The sequence below is a fragment of the Microcaecilia unicolor genome, chromosome 2 (assembly GCF_901765095.1).
Source record: "Microcaecilia unicolor chromosome 2, aMicUni1.1, whole genome shotgun sequence".
NCBI lineage: Eukaryota > Metazoa > Chordata > Amphibia > Gymnophiona > Siphonopidae > Microcaecilia > Microcaecilia unicolor.
The window spans coordinates 464,266,534-464,289,132 of NC_044032.1; positions in this window are offsets into that span (position 1 = coordinate 464,266,534).

Consider the following 22,599-nt stretch of genomic DNA (forward strand, 5'->3'; position numbering starts at 1 on the left):
ATGTCAACCGCCAGGGAGGTACCAAGAGCGCCCCTCTAGCCAAGGAGGCCATGAATCTATGCCAGTGGGCGGAAGCGAACCTGGAACAGCTGTCAGCGGCCCACATTGCCGGAGTCTTGAATGTCAAGGCGGACTTTCTCAGTCGCCATACCTTGGAGCCCGGAGAGTGGCAGCTATCTGCTCAGGCGTTCTTGGATATCACGAAGCGCTGGGGCCAGCCGAGCCTAGATCTGATGGCGTCATCGGCCAATTGCCAAGTGCCGCGCTTTTTCAGCAGAGGACGGGACCCTCGATCCCTGGGAGTAGATGCTCTTCTCCAACAGTGGCCGACACAAGAGCTTCTCTATGTGTTCCCGCCCTGGCCCATGTTGGGCAGGGTGCTAGACCGGGTGGCAAAGCATCCGGGCCGGATAATCCTGGTGGGTCCGGATTGGCCCAGACGTCCCTGGTATGCGGACTTGATCAGGCTCTCAGTGGACGAACCTCTGCGACTGCCAGTGGAGCAGGGCCTGTTACATCAGGGTCCCGTGGTGATGGAGGATCCCTCCCCCTTTGGTCTTACGGCCTGGCTATTGAGCGGCAGAGTCTGAGGAAGAAAGGCTTCTCAGACAAGGTCATCGCCACTCTGCTGAGAGCGAGGAAGCGCTCTACTTCTACTGCTTACGCCAGGGTTTGGCGTACCTTTGCAGCGTGATGTGAAGCAGGTTCACTTTCTCCATTTACTGCTCCAATTTCTTCAGTGCTGGCGTTCCTGCAAGAGGGTCTGGAGAAAGGCCTGTCGCTCAGTTCCCTGAAAGTCCAGGTAGCGGCCCTGGCTTGCTTCAGGGGCCGCCTGAAGGGTGCTTCCCTGGCTTCGCAGCCAGATGTGGTGCGGTTCCTCAAGGGAGTTAATCACCTGCGCCCTCCTCTGCACTCAGTGGTGCCTGCGTGGAATCTCAACCTGGTGCTAAGAGCCTTGCAAAAGCCGCCTTTTGAACCCTTGTCGAGGGCATCTCTGAAAGACCTGACGTTGAAAGCAGTTTTTTTGGTGGCTATCACTTCAGCCAGAAGAGTTTCCGAGCTCCAGGCGCTCTCTTGTCGAGAGCCTTTTCTGCAGTTCACTGAGGCAGGAGTGACTATTCGCACAGTGCCTTCCTTCCTACCCAAGATTGTTTCTCGCTTCCATGTGAGTCAGCAGCTCTGTCTCCCTTCCTTTCGTAGGGAGGACTACCCAGAAGAGTATTCTGCTCTCAAATATCTGGATGTGAGACGGGTCATCATCAGATACTTGGAAGTGACCAATGATTTCCGGAAATCGGATCATCTGTTTGTCCTGTTTGCAGGTCCTCGTAAGGGTCTGCAGGCTACTAAGCCTACAGTGGCAAGATGGGTCAAGGAAGCCATTGCAGCGGCTTATGTGGCCGCGGGGAAGGTGCCGCCTATCCAGCTGAAGGCTCACTCCACTAGAGCTCAGGCGGCCTCGATGGCAGAGGCCGGGTCCGTCTCCTTGGAAGAGATTTGCAAGGCGGCAACTTGGGCGTCGGCCCATACCTTCTCCAGACATTACCGCTTGACTGTGGCTGCTCGGGCGGAGGCCCGGTTTGGAGCTTCAGTGTTGCGATCAGGGATTGCTATGTCCCGCCCTGGGTGAGTACTGCTTCGGTACATCCCACCAGTCTATGGATTGATCAGCATGATGAAATGGAAGGTAAAATTAGGTTTCATACCTGATAATTTTCTTTCCATTAATCATAGCTGATCAATCCATAGCCCCTCCCAGATATCTGTACTGTTTTTTATTCTGGTTGCATTTCAGGTTCAAGTTTAGTCTTCAGTTACTTCAGAAAGACTTCGTGTTCAAGTTTTTTCACTTGGATTCTTCAAGAGTTGAGACGAGTTTGTGTTACAGTGAGCTGCTGCATTCCTCTCCCCTCCGTTTTACGGGGCTGGATTGAGATTTAAATTCTGCCGGCACTCCCTCCCGCTTCGTGCGGCTGTAGGGCAGCTTTGTACCCTTCCCGCTTCGGCGGTGTTAGGGTCAGTCAGCTCCTCCCGCGGTTGCGGTTGCAGGATAAGCCAGATCCCCCCGCATCGGCGGGTGTGGTGTCCCTCCCCCGCTCCGCGGGGATGAGCTGGACGGATTCCCCTCCCCCACTTGTGTGGGTATGAGCTGGGTTAATTCCCCTCCCCCGTTTCGGCGGTGGTGAGCTGGGCAGAGTGTCCCTTTGTGGGTGTAATTCTCTAAGTGCTGAGTCCTGCGGATGGAGCTTTGATATCGACATACTGAGGAGTTTCCGGCAGCACATGACCACATATAGGGAGGCAAAAGTTTGCTCTCTATCTCCACCTGCTGGTAGATGGACACAACCCACCAGTCTATGGATTGATCAGCTATGATTAATGGAAAGAAAATTATCAGGTATGAAACCTAATTTTACCTTCTCTTTGATATATATAAGAAGGAACAGTAAACCTGGCTATATGTAGTATGTAATTTGATACTACAAGAAAAGAAAAACTCTATTAATATCAAATCAGTAACTGCACCTGATAACAGCAGACAGCTCAAAGTAAGTGAAATCAGAAATTGTCTCAAAGTGTCTGTAATTGAGATAGAATTGTTTGAAGGGGGTAGGCAGTGGATTTGGAAGGCTATATAGGAAGTGTCACCCTTGGGGTGGGTGGGCTGAGGGGTAGGGTGGGACGGCCTATGGAGCCAAGAGCTGTGGAATGTGCTGTGACAGCAGTCTCCAATGTTGTAATACAACATCTCACTGCTCTTCATTCTACAAGCCTGTCTACAAGGCAGTTTGTAAAATAATTGAAGCAATAAAATTAAGCAGGAAAAACTGCAGATTTAATTTCTACCAGAGACTAGTGCTAAACCCTCAAATAACAGGGCTTAACAGTTTTGTAGTGCAGTGCCCAGGACAATCCTATAACAGAATCAAACAGGTTTTAAATACAATGCATAGGTTCAAAGCAAGACTAAAAGTCCTTTTTTTTCCTTTTGTGAAAGAACAGATAGGAAGGAGCAAAAGGAGCACTGGGGGAGGACAAGGCCATCACAGAGAGATTGAATGAATTCTTTGCTTCACTTTTTACGGAAGAAGATGTAAGAGATCTACCTATACTGGAAATGGTTTTCAGGGGTTACGATGCAGAGGAACTGAAAGAAATTTTGGTGAACTTGGAAGATAGACAGGCATATTTTCAAAGCACTTTGGGAGGCTAAGTTCCATAGGTTTCTATGGAACTTTGGGAGGCTAAGTGCTTTGAAAATGAGCTTGATACTGAGCCAAATTGAAAAGTTAGAGTGATAAATCACTTGGACTAGATGGTATACATCCCAGGGTATTGAAAGAACTCAACCATGAAATTGCTGATCTGCTGGTGATCTGTAACCTGTTGTTCAAATCGTCCGTAGTACCTGAAGACTGGAGGGTGGCCAATATGACGCTGATTTTTTAAAAAGTGTTCCAAGGGTGATCCGGGAAATTAGACCGTAAACCTGATTTCAGTGCCGGGCAAAAACCTGACATAGGTGATGGGTAAAATAGTGGAAGCTATTATAAAGAATAAAATTACGGAACACATAGACAAACATACTTTAATGGGACATAGTATGGGTTCAGCCAAGGGAAATCTAGCTTCACCAATTTGCTTCATTTCTTTGAAGGCGTGAATAAACATATCAACAGAGGTGAGCCGGTTGATGTATTGTATCTAGATTTTCAGAAATCTTTTAACAAAGTTCCTTATGAGAGACTTCAGAGAAAATTAAGGAGTTGTGGTTAGGAAGCAATGTCCTAATGTGGATTAAGAATTGGTTACTGGACAGAAAACAGAGAGTAGGGTTAAATGGCCATTTTTTTTTCAATGGAGGAGGTTGAACAGCGGAGTGCCGAAGGGATCTGTACTGGGACCTGTGCTATTTAACATATTTATAAATGATCTGGAAATCGGAACGATGAGTGAGGCAATTAAATTCACAGATGAAACAAAACTAAACGCACGTGTAAAATTGCAAGAAAACCTTAAGAAACTGAGGGGTCCTTTTTCTAAGGTGCGCTGAAAAATGACTTGTGTAGTGTAGGCGCAGGTTTTGGGCGAGCGTCAATCCATTTTTCGGCACACCTGTAAAAAAGACCTTTTTAAAATTTTTGCCGAAATTGGACATGCAGCGAAATCAAAATTGCTGCGCGTCCATTTTGGGTCTGTGACCTAGCGGTAAAGTCTCATGTGGTAACCGGGTGGTAGTGACCTACGTACACCAAATGCCACTTGGCGCACGGACGAAAATAAATTTTTTTCAGCCGCGCATTTCAGACGCACGTCAAAAATGAAATTACCTCAAAAGCCACGCTGTAGCCGTGCGGTAACTCCATTTTGGTGCGCGTTGGGCACATGTAGACGCTTACACAGCTTAGTAAAAGGGCCCCTGGAAGACTGGACATCTAAATGACAGATGAAATTAAATGTGGACAAATGCAAAGTGATATGTATCGGGAAGGATAATCTGAATCATATTTACCTGATGCTAGGGTCCACCTTGGGGGTCAGCACTCAAGAAAAAGACCTAGGTGTCACTTTAGACAATATGCTGAAATGTTCTGCCCTATGTGCAATGGCAGCCAAAAAGCAAACAGGATGCTAGGAATTATTAGGAGAGGTATGTAAAATAAGACCCAAAATATTATAATGCCTTTGTATAGTGCGTCCTCACCTTGAGTATTGTATTCAATTCTGGTTGCTGTTTCTCAAAAAAAGGTATAGCAGAATTAGATAAAGTTCAAATAAGAGAAACCAAAATGATAGTGTGGATGGAACTGCTTTCATTTGAGGAAAGGCTTAAGAGGTTAGGGCTGTTCAGCTTGGAAAAGAGATGGCTGAGGGGGGATATGACAGGCCTGTGAAATCCTGAGTGGTGTAGAATGGGTGAAGGTGAATTGATTTTTCATTACTTGGGCGTAAATCTGGCTACATGCTATTCTGTAACAATGGGTGCCTAAATTGGATCACATGCAACTGGAAAAGGGGTGTAGCCATGAGAGGGGCATGGACGTGCACAAAAGATACGTGCAGTGTTACAGAATAGCAGGGATCTCTGCCCAATATGTGTGACAGGATTTACACTCTGTTTCAACTGGTGTAAGTGCTCACACCCAAGTTGAGTTCCAGATTTGGCACTCAAAGTTGAGCACCGAATGCTCAACACTATTGTACAAAAAGTGCTCATCCCAAATTGCCCTTTATGGAATGCTGTTGAGTGCCAAATATTATTGGCGCTGAATTTTTGTCGTTATTTATAGAATCTGGCCCTTGATGTGCTTTTTGGGCAATACTTTAGCAGGTATGATATAAGGGAATTTTATTCAACTTCCTCCTCCATTTTTTAATTTAGTTATTTTTTAAAAATGTGATATGATTTATTTCTTTTTAAAGAAGTTTTGGACATAATATTAATTTACTATTTTGGTGCTCTTTTTGATACATATGATCAGTTTAACCAGATCATGGTCATCTTTCATATGTCTTATTTAATATTTATGTTCTCAATTTTTTTATATGTATGTCTTAATGAGTGTAATAAAGCAGTCTGTATTTGCTTGCATGGAGTTTTATTTAAATACGAATAAATGTTACTTTATTTATGTACTAGCCTTTGAGCCCGTAAAAACGGGCTATTATAGGAAGGGGGGGTTGAAAGGCCCGCCCCCACCGCCGAGTTCGCCGCTGCCCCTCCCCCTCCGAATTCACCCCCCCCCGAGCCGTCACCACCCACCTTCCACCCAGCTGGGCCCTCGCTCCGCTATTGAAACAGCGAGGGTCTGGGAACGCAGCACTGAGCTCTGCTGAGCTGCCGACGTCGGCCTTCCTTCTTCTTCTCTGCCTGTCCCGCCCTCGTGTGACGTAACGTTGTCGAGGGCGGGACAGAGGCAGAGAAGAAGAAGGAAGGGCGATGTCGGCAGCTCAGCAGAGCTCAGTGCTGCGTTCCCGGACCCTCGCTGTTTCAATAGTGGAGCGAGGGCCCGACTGGGTAGAAGATGGGTGGTGGCGGCGACTCGGGTGGGGGGAGCGTTAGACGGTGGTGTCCCTCCCTCAGAAATAAGCAGTACAGACCCTCTCTGTTCCGTCCCCGTCATCACGTATTGACGTGGGGGCGGGGCAGAGAAGGTCTCTACTGCGCATTTGCGAGTGAGTACGACACTCGCCTTTTATATATATTGATGTTATGTTTATCCTGATGCAAAACATGGCCATGTTAAGTCTTTAATTTTTATAGATTTTTATAATAAATATTTTTATGTTTGTATAAACGTGTGATCTCTATCCATTCTGGCATGCATACCCTATCTTTAAACCTTTACGTGTGACTTGGAAATGGGCATGTAAAATTTTGAAACTGCCTTGGAATATCTCACCACTGTTCTTTTTCATTGGAAATGGACATTTCACTCCTGGAATGTCGGAAGCCCACTTTCTTGAGTGGAAATGTCGAGGCTTGTCCTTTCTTTTTCAAGTGGTCATGGATCAGGGGAGGATTCATTTCTTTGCTAATTTGTGTGCACTATATCAGTTAGATAATAAGGATATTTTTCCCTATTTACAACTGTCATTGTATTTCGACCCTACCATTTTCAACATTCACAGTGGAGCGACATGAATAGCTTTCAGAAATTTACAGCTTGGAAACCCAGCAAAAGATACCACTAATGTTTCATCACAGATCTTTATTGGATGCGTTACCTGCATTTGATTTGGTCCCTTTGGCTCAGAGCTGGGTAGACAAAGCCATAGTGGAGAGATTAAATGAATTGTTTGCTTCGGTCTTCACCGAGGAAGATTTGGGAGAGATACCGGTGCCAAAAATGGTATTCAAAGCTGACGGGTCAGAGAAACTGAGTGAAATCTCTATAAAACTGGAGGATGTAATGGCACAATTTGACAAATTGAACAGTAGCAAATCTCCTGGACCGGATGGTATTCATCCCAGAGTACTGATAGAATTGAAAAATGAACTTGTGGAACTATTGTTAGTAATATGTAATTTATCTTTAAAATCAAGCATGGTACCGGAAGATTGGAGGGTGACCAATGTAAAGCCGATCTTTTAAAAAGTTTCCAGTGGAGATCCAGGAAATTATAGACCGGTGAGTCTGACATCGGTGCAGGGCAAAATGGTAAAGACTGTTATAAAGAACAAAATTACAGAGCATATTCAAAAGCATGGATTAATGAGACAATGCCAACATGGATTTAGTGAAGAGAAATCTTGCTTCACCAACCTATTACATTTCTTTGAAGGGGTGAACAAACATGTGGATAAAGTTGAGCTGGCTGATATTGTGTATCTGGATTTTCAAAAAGCATTTGAAAGTGCCTATGAAAGACTCCAGAGGAAATTGGAGAGTCATGGTATAGGAGGTAGTGTCCTATTGTGAATTAAAAACCGGTTAAAAGATAGAACACAGTGAGTAGGGTTAAATGGTCGGTATTCTCAATGGAGAAGTGTAGATAGTAGGGTTCCCCAGGGGTCTGTGCTGGGACAGCTGCTTTCTAACATATTTATACATGATCTACAGATGGGAGTAACTAGTGAGGTAATTAAATTTGCTGACAGCACAAAAATATTCAAAGTTGTTAAATCGCAAGAGGATTGTGAAAAATTACAAGAGGACCTTATGAGACTGGGAGACTGGACATCTAAATGGTAGATGACATTTAATGTGAGCAAGTGCATAGTGATGTATGTGGGAAAGAGGAACCTGAATTATAGCTACGTAATGCTAGGTTCCACATTAGGAATCACCAACCATGCAAGGGATCTAGGCGTCATCGTTGATGATACATGGACACCCTCTGCTCAGTGTGCGGTGGTGGCTAAGAAAACAAATAGAATGTTAGGTATTATTAGGAAAGGAATGAAAAACAAAAATGAGGACGTTATAATGCCTTTGTATTGCTCCATTTTCAATTCTGGTCACCACATCTCAAAAAAGATATAGTAGAATTTGAAAAGGTACAGAGAAGGGCAATGAAAATGATACAGGGGATGGGATGACTTCCCTATGAGGAAAGGCTGAAGCGGCTAGGGCTCTTCAGCTTGTATCAAAGATGGCTGAGGGGAGATATGATGGCGGTCTATAAAATAATGAGGCTTAAATTTCCACACGGTATATAGAATAGGCTGAGTGCCTCTCCACGTGACCAAATTTTCCATTTAGGCCATGTTGTACTTGGTGTTAATCCTGACATCAAAATTAGGCACAGAGCAAGTGTATTCTATAATGATGTGCATAGATTTTAGAAATGCCCACACCCTGCCCATGGCTGTGCCCTCTTTTCAACTATGCGACTTAGAATTTACTTGCACCACGTTACAGAATACACTTATCAAGTTGTGCATGTAAATCTTAATTATTGCCAATTAGTGCTGATAATTGCTTATTAACAGCTAATAGAACTGATTAGCTAGTTAACCAATTACGTTACGTAGATTGTTATATAATACGCTTTGATTTCAGCATGGAAATTAAGGCAGGTGTAAATGTGTTCACATTGTGGGCCAATTTAAAAGCTATTTGGTTCTCTGGTCTGTGGAGATTTACTGCTGTACTTTTTTTTTTTTTTTTAACGACACTTCAGAATGTCACAGAATAGACTGCTGGCCTGTCATATTCTCTTCTTCACCTGTAAGACCTACTTCTTTTCCCTCTGTGCAGTCACTGCTTTGAAGAGTTGATACATTCTTCAGGGTGGTCATTCTTCTAATTATTTGTACCTGTTTGATGACCTTCCCCATCACCAAGTATTTTAGAAGCCACTTTCCATTTTGATGCACTGTTTACGCCTATAGATTAAATACATGCAACACTGTATCCCCATAAATACTGTACACTGATAAGTAAACTACATAGAAACAGGGTTACAGTGAACTACCAAGAATATTAAGTTCTAGTCCCAGCCCTATACCAGCAGCTATGTGTAAGAACAGAAGAATAGCCATACTGGTTCAGACCAATAGTCCATCTAGCCCAGTATCCTTCTTCTAATAGTAGTCAATCCAGGTCACAAGTACCTAGCAGAAACCCAATTAGAAGCACCATTCCATGCTTCGAATCCCAGGGCAAGCAGTGGCTTCCCCATGTTCATCTCGATAACAGACGATGACTTTTCCTCTAGGAACTTGTCCAAACTTTTTTTAAACCCAGATACTCTTTGAAAATAAAACATCAGATTGCTAAAGTAATCAGTGCAGTTATTTTATTTAAACTAAAGTTGATCAGATAGTTGAAGGACTATCTCAAGAGAATTTTCGGTGACTGTTTCAGAATAATGATGGTCCTAGCTCTGCAGATGGCATCTGAATATTGTTGCTGTCTGTTAATAGTTTGGCCCTGGCCTCTTCTGTGCTTAAAATGGATACATTTTGGTTAGACAAGTTGTCTGTTCAGAATTTGGCTGTCAGCTGCACTGAATTTTCTTTAAAAAGCACTTATGCACTTAGCAGCAGGTGTTGACCGCATAAGTGCATTTCAATATTGATTTGAAGGGTTTTACAATTATGTTCCATTAAATGCTGAATCCTAGACCAAACACAGTGAAGACCTCTGACTGATGTCCTATGGTCGTTTGTGTTTTTTGTGTTTGTAGCATTTTATGAAGAATTTACTGATTAAACATTGTCTTCAATATTATACTTCCCTTTGAAATCATGTTTCTTGATTGGCAGGAGAGAAGAGGCCATTCAACTTTTCTCCCTCCCATTTCTCTCCACCACAATGAACAGAAAATAGCAATTTGCAAGACACGTTATCAAGAGGAAGCATATGAAGCATCCTGGAAGCTAAAACCCATGACAAATAAAACAAACATGTCATCCTCTCTCATTTCAAACATTTGTTTCCTATAGAGCTGCTGGTGTCATTGTACTTCAGCATTCTCCGGGACTCAAGCTGCACATTCAGGCAAACTGAACAGATATTGCCATATGGAATCAAGTGTATAATTAGCATCAGTAAATAAGTGTTCTTCAGTGTATAGCTTTATTTCCACAGCTCAAGCAGTATATTGTTCTTGACCATGTGGCTGCTGTAGGGCCTGCCCAACTATTAGGCAAGACTAGGTGATTGCCTAGGATAGCAGCTTTTGGGGGCAGCAAAGAACAGTTACAGTCAAAGCAAAACAATAGATCCCTTCAGCCACACTAACTCAAAGAACCATCAGCACATACTTTAACCTGCATTTTTATGTTTCAATCATTTTTATTAATAATAGGTAAATGAACGGTGTACAATTTTGCTCAGTTCTTTTAAGGAATTGACATATGAATAACTCTTCTAACAAAGAACGTGCTTCCAACATTTCTATCCCACCCCCCTTCCCATACCCCCCTCTTCCCCCCCTCTCCCACCCTTTCTCCACCCCTCTCCCGCCCCTATAAACCTACTACAAAAAACACAGGTATTCAAGTCTTCTCATCTTCCTACACAGTCTCTCAGTTTAGAATTCTACTTTGTGCTGCTGGTTGTAAGGTATCCCAAAAATTCGCCCAGGTTTTTTCCAGCTTTCTGCCCTCCACAGAGGAAAGATCTGTGATTCCACATCGTTCCAATTTCAAAAGCTCAATCATGTGTGTCCTCCAGGTCCCCAAGGAGGGGCCCCCGCTCTCTCTCCAGTTCAGCAGGATGGTCTTTTTTCCAACCAGCACTGCTCTATGAAGAAAGGAGTTTAGACCTGGAGGAGCAGACCCTGCACACTCATATCTTCCAAACAGCAGCAGTGGTTGTCTCTGTATAGTACTGCAGCCCCAATACCGTTTGGTTTCAGCTATTATTTGAGACCAAAATCTCACAGCCCAAGGGCAAGACCAGAACATGTGCCCTAGTCCGGCTGAGGTCTGGTCACAGCGAGGGCAGGCTCCAGTGCCCCCAAACCCTGCCTTGGACGCTCTGGCTGGTGAAATGTAGAGCCGCAGCGCGAACTTATATTGTAATTCCCAATATTGGGTGTATACTGAGGAGCGTAAAGCAAAGGACAAAAAGGTCTGCATATCTCGTCCGATACATCCGCTGCCAGGTCTGTCACCCATTTCTGCGCTCTGCCTCGATAGTCAATGTCTTCTGTGGAGTCTTGAAGGTATCTGTGGTGAAACCTCAGAGGCACTGTGTTCTGAGCCCCCAGTGTCAGTGCTGTGTTCAACGTATCTTGCACGTCCTTACTCAAGTTAGTCCATCCTAATTTTATCATGTAATGCTGGATCTGCAGGTGCGCAAATTGGTCCGTCCCAAGCAGACTAAATTCTCTTTGCAACTCCCGGAAGGGCTGCACTTTACCTTCATCTGACAGCAGCTGGCACAGGTAATGAATCCCTTTCTTCCGCCAACGGGCAAATACCACTGAGGATGATCCTTCCGGGAAATCCAGGTTGTGAAACAGAGGTAAAAAGGGTGTTGCAGTCCATTTAAACCAATGTCTTTTGCAAAGCCACTTCCAAGCTGCTCTTGCTGACAGAACTAATGGATTGTTTCCAAGCTTGGTTATGACACCCTTGCCAGATGCATGCAACCACCACCCCAGATGCACTGTGGGAGAGAGTGCCTGCTCCAATTGTGTGTTCGAAAATTCCTGACGCCCTGTTAGCCAATCTCTGATATGCCTCATCGATCATGCTATTGTCAAGTATCTTATATTAAGTAGACCCATCCCACCATGGTCCTTCGGTTTGTGTATTACGTGCAGAGGGAGCCGGGGCTTTTGCCCTCTCCACAGAAACACCTGTATCAATTTATTAAGGGCCAGCTCCTCTCTCTTTCGTAAGTATAAGGGCAGCATCTGGAACAGATAGAGCCATTTGGGGACTATCATCATGTTAACTAGTCCTATGCGACCTGATAAAGAGAGTGGACAGGTGCCCCAAAGACGCAACAAACGCCTTGTTTCCGTCAGAGCTGGGACTACATTCTTCTCATATAATAGCCCCAGATCTGAGGGAATGACCACACCCAGGTACCGAATCTGACCTTCCGCCCATTGCAGTGGGAATAAATCTTTCCAATCATGCCGCAACCCCTGATCCAAGGGCAGCGCCAGTGATTTGGCGAGATTTAATTTAAAGCCCGATAGCCTACCATACCTTTGAACCGTGTGCAGAAGGTGCCCTAGAGATGTCTGAGGATTACTCAGCAGCAGCAACAGATCATCGGCATATGCCAGCACCTTGATCACGTGTTTATGGAGTCTGATCCCCTGTATTTGCTCGTGTGTTCTGATCTGGTTCAGCAGGGGCTCCAGGGACAACAAAAATAACAGCGGGGACAGTGGGCAACCCTGTCGTGTCTCTTTCCGAATCTCAAACCCTTCTGTTCTTATCCCATTGACTAATACCATGGCCTGGGGGTCAGTGTATAGCGTAGTGACAGCCTGCAGGAACCAGCCCGTGAGACCTATCCACCGTAGAGTTTCTGACTGAGACGCTCCCTCCGGAGCAGGCCGAATCAGTTCGCCAGTTAGTCAAGCAGCAGAAGGCATGTTGAAAGTTCTTGGCCAGGGGCACTTAAGACGCTTTTTGATTTGGCAACCAGGATTTCTCTGAAAGTATAGCAATGTGCAGACTCTCATGACTGTGTGTTTCTAATTTGGAACATTCTGTTCAGCAGAGGTTGGCGGATGCCCCATGCCGGGGGGATAAACCTTTTGGAGAGAAGGTTGAGGATGTCGCAGACCAAATAAAAAAACACACTGATACCATCTTTACTGTTTCTCACCGGGCGCCTTCTGCATCAGCCTCCTCAGCTAGGAGGATTTTTGGCAAGCCGAGGAAGAGTTCCTATTACTATCCTAGGCGTAGGTACAACCCTTCGGCTCGCCAGCCTACTCAGGCTCAACCTCAGCATGCTCGTTCACTTCAACATTGTAACATAGTAGATGACGGCAGAAAAAGACCTGCACGGTCCATCCAGTCTGCCCAACAAGACAACTCATGTGTGCTACTTTTTGTGTATACCCTACTTGTACCTATGCTCTTCAGGGCACAGACCGTATAAGTCTGCCCAGCACTATCCCCGCCTCCCAACCACCAGCCCTGCCTCCCAACCACCGGCTCTGGCACAGACCATCTAAGTCTGCCCAGCACTATCCCCGCCTCCCACCACCGGCTCTGGCACAGACCGTATAAGTCTGCCCAGCACTATCCCTGCCTCCCAACCTCCAGTCCCGCCTCCCACCACTGGCTCTGGCACAGACCGTATAAGTCTGCCCCGCACTATTCCCACCTCCCAACCTCCAGCCCCGCCTCCCACTACCGGCTCTGCTATCCAATCTCGGTTAAGCTCCTGAGGATCCATTCCTTCTGAACAGGATTCCTTTATGTTTATCCCACGCATGTTTGAATTCCGTTACCGTTTTCATCTCCACCACCTCCCGCAGGAGGGCATTCCAAGCATCCACCACTCTCTCCGTGAAGAAATACTTCCTGACATTTTTCTTGAGTCTGCCCCCCTTCAATCTCATTTCATGTCCTCTCGTTCTACCGCCTTCGTATCTCCGGAAAAGGTTCGTTTGTGGATTAATACCTTTCAAATATTTGAACATCTGTATCATATCACTCCTGTTTCTCCTTTCCTCCAGGGTATACATGTTCAGGTCAGCAAGTCTCTCCTCATACGTCTTGTGCCTAAGGCCCCTGCTGCTCCTCAGACAAATCAAGGAATGAGCTTTTGACTGGCTCCAGCAGAGTATACAAGTAGCTGCAGTAAAAGTGTCCATCCAAGACGACTTGCCGGTCGGGGAGAGGTTGAAGTATTCTCACCAAAGGTGGCCTCTTATAATCTCCGACTGGTGGGTTCTTCAAATAGTCCATCTCGGATACGCCCTCAGTTGGTATCTCAAACCTCCAAATTGCCTACCGAGAGCGTATTTGTTCAGCTGTCAGCACAGGCAGGTATTTGCAGAGGAACTCTCGTCCTTCTGAAAGCCCATGCGGTAGAACCCGTTCCACCAGGGGAAAAGAAGGGCAGAGATTCTATTCCAGGTACTTCTTTGTGCAAAAGAAAACGAGGGATACGTCCAAATCCTAGACCTCACTGCCCTGAACAAATTCCTAGTTCGAGAAAAGTTCAGGATGGTTTCCCTGGGCACTCTTCTCCCAGTGATTCAGAAAAACAATAGACTATGCTCTTTGGACTTAAAGGATGCATATACTCACATTCTGATACTTCCAGCCCACCGGAAGTATCTTCGATTTCAGCTGGGAACACATCATTTTCAGTACCGTTTGTTGCCTTTTGGCCTCGCATCAGCTCTGAGGGTCTTCACCAAATGTCTAGCGGTAGTTGCAACATCGCTACTCAGACTGGGAGTCCAAGTGTGCCTTTATCTCGACGGTTGGCTGGTGAAGAGTACCTCGGAGGAGGGTGCTCGGGAGACCATGTGGATGAGTATTCGGGTGCTAGAGCTACTAGGGTTCATTTTAAACTACCCCAAGTCCCATCTCCGCCCTGTCCAGCAATTGGAGTTCATAGGAGCTCTGCTGAATACACAGATGTTATGAGTCTACCTCCCAGACACGAGAGCGTACAATTTTGGTGTCCAAGGTTCGTGCCTCTCAGCAGGTCACAGCTCAGCAGATGTTGTGATTGTTGGGCTACATGGCTTCCACAGTGTATGTTACATCCATGACATGCCTTCACATGAGATCAGCTCAGTGGACCCTGGCTTCTCAGTGGTATCAAGCCACAGGGAGTCAGGACGATGTTATCCAAATGTCCCCAGAGCTTGTACGCTCCTTTCAGTGGTGGACCATTTGATCTGGTTTGACTCTGGAACTTCCATTCCAAATTCCCCAGCCACAAAAAGTACTGACGATGGATGCATCTCTCCTGGGATGGAGATCTCATATAGATGGTCTTCACACTCAAGGAGCTTGGTCCTCCCAGAAAACTAATCTTCAGATCAATCTCCTGGAGCTCCGGGTGATCTAGAACATTCTAAAAATTTTCAGGGATTGACTATCTCACAAAATTCTTCTCATTCAAACAATCAGGTTGCAGTGTATTACACCAACAAACGGGAGCACCGGATCACACCCTCTGTGTCAGGAAGCTGTCTGAAAGTAGCATTGGGCTTGCCAACTTGGCATGTTCCTTCAAGCCACATATCTGGCATGCAAAAACAATACCCTGGCCAACAGACTGAGCAAGATAATGCAATCACATGAAAGATCTCTCAATATGGGCATAGCACCCCCTCGGTTGATCTTTTTGCCACTCAGCTCAACCACCAGATTCCTCAGTTCTGTTCCAGGCTTCAGGCCCATGACAGACTAGCATCAGATGCCTTCCTCCTTAGTTGAAGGACAGGTCTTCTGTATTCATATCCTCCCATACCTCTACTGGGAAAAACCTTTGTTGAAAAGCAAGACCACGGAACTATGATTCTGATTGCACCATATTGACCACGGCAGATATGGTTCCCTGTACTTCTGGAGTTGTCCTCTGAAGAATCATGGAGATTGGAGTGTTTTCCGACCCTCATCACACAGAACGAGGGATCCCTTCTTCATCCCAACCTCCAGTCTCTGGCTCTCACAGCTTGGATGTTGAGAGCCTAGAATTCGCTTCCTTTTCAGAGGGTGTCTCCTTGGTCTTCCTGGCTTCCAGGAAAGATTCCACTAAGAGGTGCTATTCTTTCAGTTGGAGGAGGTTTACCATTTGGTGTGAGAGCAAGGCCCTAGAACCCCTTGCTTGCCCTACACAGACCCTGCTTTGAATACCTTCTACATCTATCAGTGTCTGATCTCAAGACCAACTCCGTAAGGGTTCACCTTAGTGCAATTTGTGCTTAACATCAGTCTGTGGAATGTAAAACCATCTCTGGACAGCCTCTATTTGTTCGCTTCATGAGAGGTTTGCTTTTGTCAAAGCCCACTGTCAAACCTCTACCAGTGTCATGGGATCTGAACGTCGTTCTCGCCCAGCTGATAAGAGCTCCTTTCGAGCCACTGAATTCTTGCCATGTGAAGTACTTGACCTGGAAGGTCGTTTTCTTGTTGGCTGTTACTTCAGCTTGTAGGGTCAGTGAGCTTCAGGCCTTAGTAGTGGATGCACCTTATACTAAGTTTCATCACAATAGAGTAGTCCTTCGCACTCACCCTAAGTTCCTGCTGAATGTGGTGTTGGAGTTCCATCTGAACCAGTCAATTGTCTTGCCAACATTCTTTCCCCAACCTCACTCCCATCCTGGCGAAAGCTTGAATTGCATGAGAGCATTGCCCTACTACATGGAGCGGACCATGCCCCACAGACGGTCCCCCCAGCTTTTTGTTTCTTTTGATTACAACAGGATGGGGGGGGGGGGGGTCACCATTGGGAAATGAACTATTTCTAATTGGCTGGCGGAGTGCATTTCTTTTACTTATGCCCAGGCTGGGTTGGCCCTAGAATTATGTTATGGCTCATGTCATCAGATCCATTGCTGCGTTGGTAGCTCACTTGAGGTCAGCCTCCATTGAAGAAATTTGCAAGGCTGCAACATGGTCTTCAGTCCACACTTTCACATCACACTTGAGTAGGATACCTGTGTCCCGCCCTCTGATGTAACTTCCTATTTCCTCGAGGGCGGGACACAGTGAGGGAAGGGCCAACGACGAGACAATTTTCTTCTTTTACAGTCAGCAGCACTGCAGATTCGAGGTGCCGGGTGCACGGAGCTCAGCTGATAGGCAGGTGGGGACTGTCGGGGGGGGGGGGGGGGCGCTGCGCCGGGGGGTCCACGCCAGGGGGTGCCGTGTCATGCTGGGGGGGCGCCGTGTTGCACGGCACCCGGGGGGGAGGGTGCGTGCAGTGGCGATCTGCCCCGGGTGTCAGCCAATCACGGAACACCACTGCATTTGTGAGAATGTAAAGCCTGCTGTCCTCAGAGAACACCTGCTACAGGTAAGTACCTGCATTTTCTGTCTCATTGTAGTGCTCCATTTACAATAATGCTTCAGAACCTTTAATCCAATCTGACCCCATTTCAGCACTCAAAAATTCATCTGACCTCAGACTACAAAAGATAGCAGACCTCCATTCTCATCCCCTCTGTCATTGACTTCCTTCTCTCCCCCTCCCCCCACTTACATAAGAATAGCCATACTTGGTCAGACCAGTGGTCCATCTATCCCAGTATCCTGCTTCCAACAGTGGCCAAACCAGGTTACAAGTATCTGGCAGAAATCCTAATAGTTTTCTATTTCTGCTATTTCTTCTTTAGAGTACAGCAACCAGAATTGAACGCAGTACTCAAGGTGAGGTCACACCATGGAGTGATATAGAGGCATTATAATACTCTTAGTCTTATTTATCCTCCCTTACCTAATAATTTCTAGCATCCTGTTTGCTTTTTTGACCGCCATGGTACACTGAGCAGAAGATTTTAGTGTACTGTCTACACTGACATCTAGACCTTTTTCTTGGGTGCTTATTTTCCCCATTGTGGATCACTTTCCATATATCTACATTAAATTTCATCTGCCATTTGGATGCCCAGTCTTCCAGTTTCATAAGATCTTCCTGCAATTTTTCACAGTCCGCATGCGTTTTGACAACCTTGAATAGTTTTGTGTCATCTTCAAATTTAATCACCTCATTTGTTGTCCCGATTTCCAGATCATTTATAAATATGATAAATATCAAAAGTCCCAGTACAGATCCCTGCAGCATTCCACTATTCACACTCCATCTTTGAGAAAAATGACCCTACCTCCTATCCTATGACTTTTTAATTTTCTCAGGAGTCTCTCATGAGGAACTTTGTCAAAAGCTTTCTGAAAATCTAGATACACTACATCAACCGGCTCACCTTTATCCACGTGTTTATTCACACCTTCAAAGAAATTAAGCAAATCGGTGAGGCAAGACTTCTCTTGGCTGAATCCATGCTGATTCTGTCCCATTAAACCATATTTGTCTATCTGTTCAATAATTTTATACTTTATAATAGTTTCCTCTATTTTGCCCAGTACTGACATTAGGCTTACCGTCTGTAATTTCCCGGATCACTCTTGCAATCCTTTTTAAAAATTCAAAGCCTGAATACAGTAGCAGCAGTCAGCAGAGAGCACTATCCCCCAGATTCTATATAGTGCATCTTGAGTTGCGCGGTGCAGATCGAGTCATATTCTGGATTTGTGCATGCAGCTTAATTAGCTTAACAAGCTAATCAGTGCCAATAATTGAACTTAACAAGCAATTACAGTAATTGACATTAATTAGAATTTATATGCACACATTCTATAAAGCGATGCATGCAGTGGTGTGCTGGAGTCGGCTTGCACTGGCTCGCGAGAGCCAGTTGTTATTTTTTTTCAGAATTTTGGGAGCCGGTTGTTAAAGTAGCTACTTTAACAACCAGCTCCCAAATTTTGGGCTCTGGTCCCCTCCTGGCAGTTTTGACGGCGTCCCCTGTGACTTTGGGCATCTTCTTCTCACACGCAGCACTTCTCTCTCTCTCTCTGTTTCTCCTCCTCCCCCCCAACCTCTCTTCTTTTGCTGCACGCGAACCCGCGCTTAATTTTTTTAAAGCAGTGTTAACACGTCAGCAGGAATAAACTACTTCAGCCAATCCCAGGGGCCTTCCTTCAGTCCTCGGGGGCGGAACACGCTGAAGGAAGGCCCCTGGGATTGGCTGAAGCAGCCTGCTCCTGCTGACGTGCACCAGCACTGCTTAAAGAAAAATTAAACGCAGAAGATGGGCAAGAGGCAAGGAAGTGTGAGGGGAGAGAGCAGAGAGGTGCTGCTGGAGGGGGGGGGAGCAACAAGGGAGACAGCATGTTGAAGGGGAGGGAGGGAGAGAGATGCTGCAGCAAGAGGGGTAGGGTTGAGACTCTGGAGAGAGGTGCTACTTGGGGGGAAGGCAACGAGGGAGACAGATAGTGCATCATGGGGGGGGGGGGGGTGAACAAGGGAGGCAGCCAGCCAGGTACTGCATGGAGGGAGGGAGAGAAGTGCTGCATGGGGGGGGGGGATAAGGAAGGAGAGAGTTGCTGCAAGGGGAGTCAAAGAATGGAGAGGTGCTGTATTGGAGGGAGCAATGGGGGGCAAGGAGAGAGTGAAGTGCTGCATCAGGAGGGGTAGAGAGGGACAGAGTTGCTGAATAAGGGGTGGGTCAGTGAGGGACAGAGGTGCTGCATCAAGGTGGGTGCAAAGAAGCAGAGAAGTGCTGGACACGGAGGTTAGGTAGCAAAGAAAGAGATTCAGTGAGGTGAGGGGAATGAGAAAGAGAAGGGCCACAGAGAGGGAAAAAGGTGCTGGACTTTGGAAGGACAAGAAAGAGAGAGAGGTGCCAGGACCTGCGGGGAAAGAAGAACGAGGAAGAACTGCTGACTCTGCAAAGAGGAGACAGAGCAGAAGTGAGGGAAGAGCGAAGAATACTTGCTGGACCCCTGGGGGAAGAGAGAGGGGGAGATGCTATCATGTGGCAGGGGGCATAGGGACACAGAAGAGATATGTTGGTCAGGGTAAGAATAGGAACACAGAGGTGGGAGATGCTCAACATGGTAGGAAGATAGGGGGTGATGCTGGGTCAGACAGAAAGGGATGCAGAGAGAAGATGGATGGTGGACATGAAGAGAGAGGAAGTACCAAATGGACAAGTAGACTCTGGCACAACAGTTAAGGAAGAAAGAGGAAAGCAGAAATCAGAGACTGGGACCAACACAATAAGAACAATAAAATGACCAGACAATGAAGGTAGAAAATTACATTTTTTTTCTATTTATTGTTTAGAATATGTCAGTTTTTGGAATGTGCGTCTGCCAGAACTGGTTTTAGACATGACTGGGGGCCTGGGGCCCACAAGAAAAACCTTACTCATTGGTCTTCAATGAGCAGAATAGCAGAATAGCAGTGGTAAATCTCCAGCGTTGAGATGGGCTACCTTTGCTGGCAAGGATACCAAGTCCCGCCAGCCAAATTAAACAAAGTGCCACTGCTCCCTGCTACTTGTTTCTGGCTCTGAGCAGCATGCCAGGACTTCTCGCACAAGTATGCATGAGAATTCCTGGCATGCTGCTCAGAGCCAGAAATATGCAGCGGGGAGTGGCGGTGGTCCATTTGGCTGGTGGAGTTTGGCCTCCCTGCCAGCAAAGATATGTCTAGCATGCCCGCAATGGGGGGGGGGGGGGAGGGGGGAGAGATAGAGGAATGCATTGCCCCCCTAGTCCACTCAGGGCCCCCCCCCCCCCAAATTGCAGGGCTGGCTGTGCCTAGAGAGAGAGCCTGTTGTCAAACATTTTCCAGCACACCACTGGATGCATGTAAATTCTAAGACATGGATCTGAAAAGGGGGCATGGGCAGGTTATGGGCTTTCCTAGAATTCATATGCAGTGTTACAGAATATGCCTGTTTCATGCATAATTTAGGTGTCAGCATTTACACCAGATTTTCATTGGTGTTAATGGCCACGACTAAATAAAGTCCAGAAAATGGGTGTTGGGCGTATTCTGTAAACTATGCCTAGATTTAGGGGTATTCTATAATTGTCTAAATTTAGGCACGGTTTATAGAATACGCCTAAGAGTATTTTCTTTGGGCACTGATTTTTTTTAGGTGTAATATATAGAATCTAGCCCTATGGGGGTAATTCTGTAAAATAGGCACTAACATTTGCATGCCAGTTGCATGTGTAAATGTTTAGAATAATGGCATATATGTGGGTATGTGGGCATATATGTACTTAAATGCCAAAAATCCGCTTTAAGGGTTATTCTCTAAATGTGCACATATTATATAGTATGTATTTTATAGGTAAGCATACAAATAGGCAGAATCTGGGCAGAGCATGGGTAGAACTTGCTCACATATGCATAACTTATAGAATTCTCTAAGCTATGCATATAATTATCTCTGGTATTTAGGTATATTGGCACTCTGTTATAGAGTTTCTCCTTACTTGTTTACAGACCGAAGTCTTCATCATAGATTTCCAGTCTTCTGGGAAGCCCACCCAGATGGAGGGGGAAGGCCTGTGAGCATCTAGTGACTCATGGGCCTCCTGCCAATTGCCACTCCTGGGCATAGGTCACATTGGAGTTACAATGGGGTGGGGGAAGCAGGCCTGTTTATGCGCGTCCACCTGCTGATGATGTGACCCCATTTAGGATCCTGATTCACAGTTTAGGAGCCACTGATGTATAAGGTAAAAATGCACATTTACAGGAACTGACAGCAGTGGAATGAAAGGAAGATACTAAAAAATATACTGCTGTAGCACTTAATTTAAAAAATGAATGCTATGATAAAATTAGAAAAAAACCCAACCTAAAATAGTGGTTGGTTAAAAGACCATTTTGAAAGACCAGATGTAAAATATTGTATGCATTGTGAAAGGTTGAAAGAAGGCCCAACAGATTAATGACAAGATGAAAGAGATAATAAAAGCCAAAAGGGCATCTTTCAAAAAATGGAAAGAAAATGGGGATGTAAAAAAAGTAATAAGGCAGACCAAGAGCAACTTTGCAAAGAAGCTTGCGGTAAAGGCAAGAACTAATACTAAACAATTATAAAGTACATCAGAAGCAAAAAGGTTGTGATGGAGTCAAACTGCTGGATGGCCATGTTGTTAAAGCTTAGGGAGGATAAGGTAATAGCAAAACGAACAAACAAACAAACAAAAAAACTTAAACAATTTCTTTGCCTCAGTCTCTGCTGAGGAATATGTTGGGATCCTCTGTATACTTCCTGGTTGAGCCCGATTTTGCAGATAGGCCGCTGCAAGTCTCCACTGGTCCTTCCTGCAGAAGGCAAGAGTCCAGAGGGTATAGCTGCTGAGAGACGCCGCATCTCTTAACCCTTGTGGCTAGACTCTGGCAGCTGGGCCATATCGGAGAAGCCTGACTGCCTGGGTCTTGGCGTAACTGGGAAGCACCCAGGACTCCTGGTGGAAAGGGGGGGGGGGGACCCAAGGGAAAGGTCTTGTTCTGCTATCCTGCCCAGCAGTGCCTATGAATGGGGACCGAATGAACGGTGACCTGCAGTCCTGGGAGCACAGTCACCATCGGGGGAGCCCCAGCCACCGGCCAAATGGCTGGACAGACCCTGAGTGCGGGAAACAGCGTGGACACCCAGATTGCATGATAAGTGGTGCTGGTGACTGCCAGAGGGAGGATGGAGAACATAGGACCGGGCCAATCCACAAAAGTGGGAGCCCTACCTGATAGCACCGGTGGGCAATCAGATCAACCAGAGGGATAAAGATGCCCATGCCCACTCTATGCCCTACCAGATGTCCAACCCAGAATGGCTCGCTGACAATGGCAAGACAATGGAGGTTGACTGCACCCCAGGTAGAGGAGAGCCGATCCAAGCACTGAGAACAGCACAGAACCACGGAAACCAACCATCCAGTAGGCTGAGTAGAATGACTCCAGGTCCCTGCACTTTCAACCTAACGCCTCCACAGAGTGGAAGAGTGGCCTAATGGTTAATGCAGGAGGTTGTGGACCTGGGGAACTGGGTTAATTCCTGCTGTTGTCTAGCAATCAGCAGTGGGTTGAGATCCTAGGGAACCGGGTTCAGTTCCCTCTGCAGCTATGTGTGACCCTAAATACTTCACCTTCTAGCAAGATAGAATCCGAC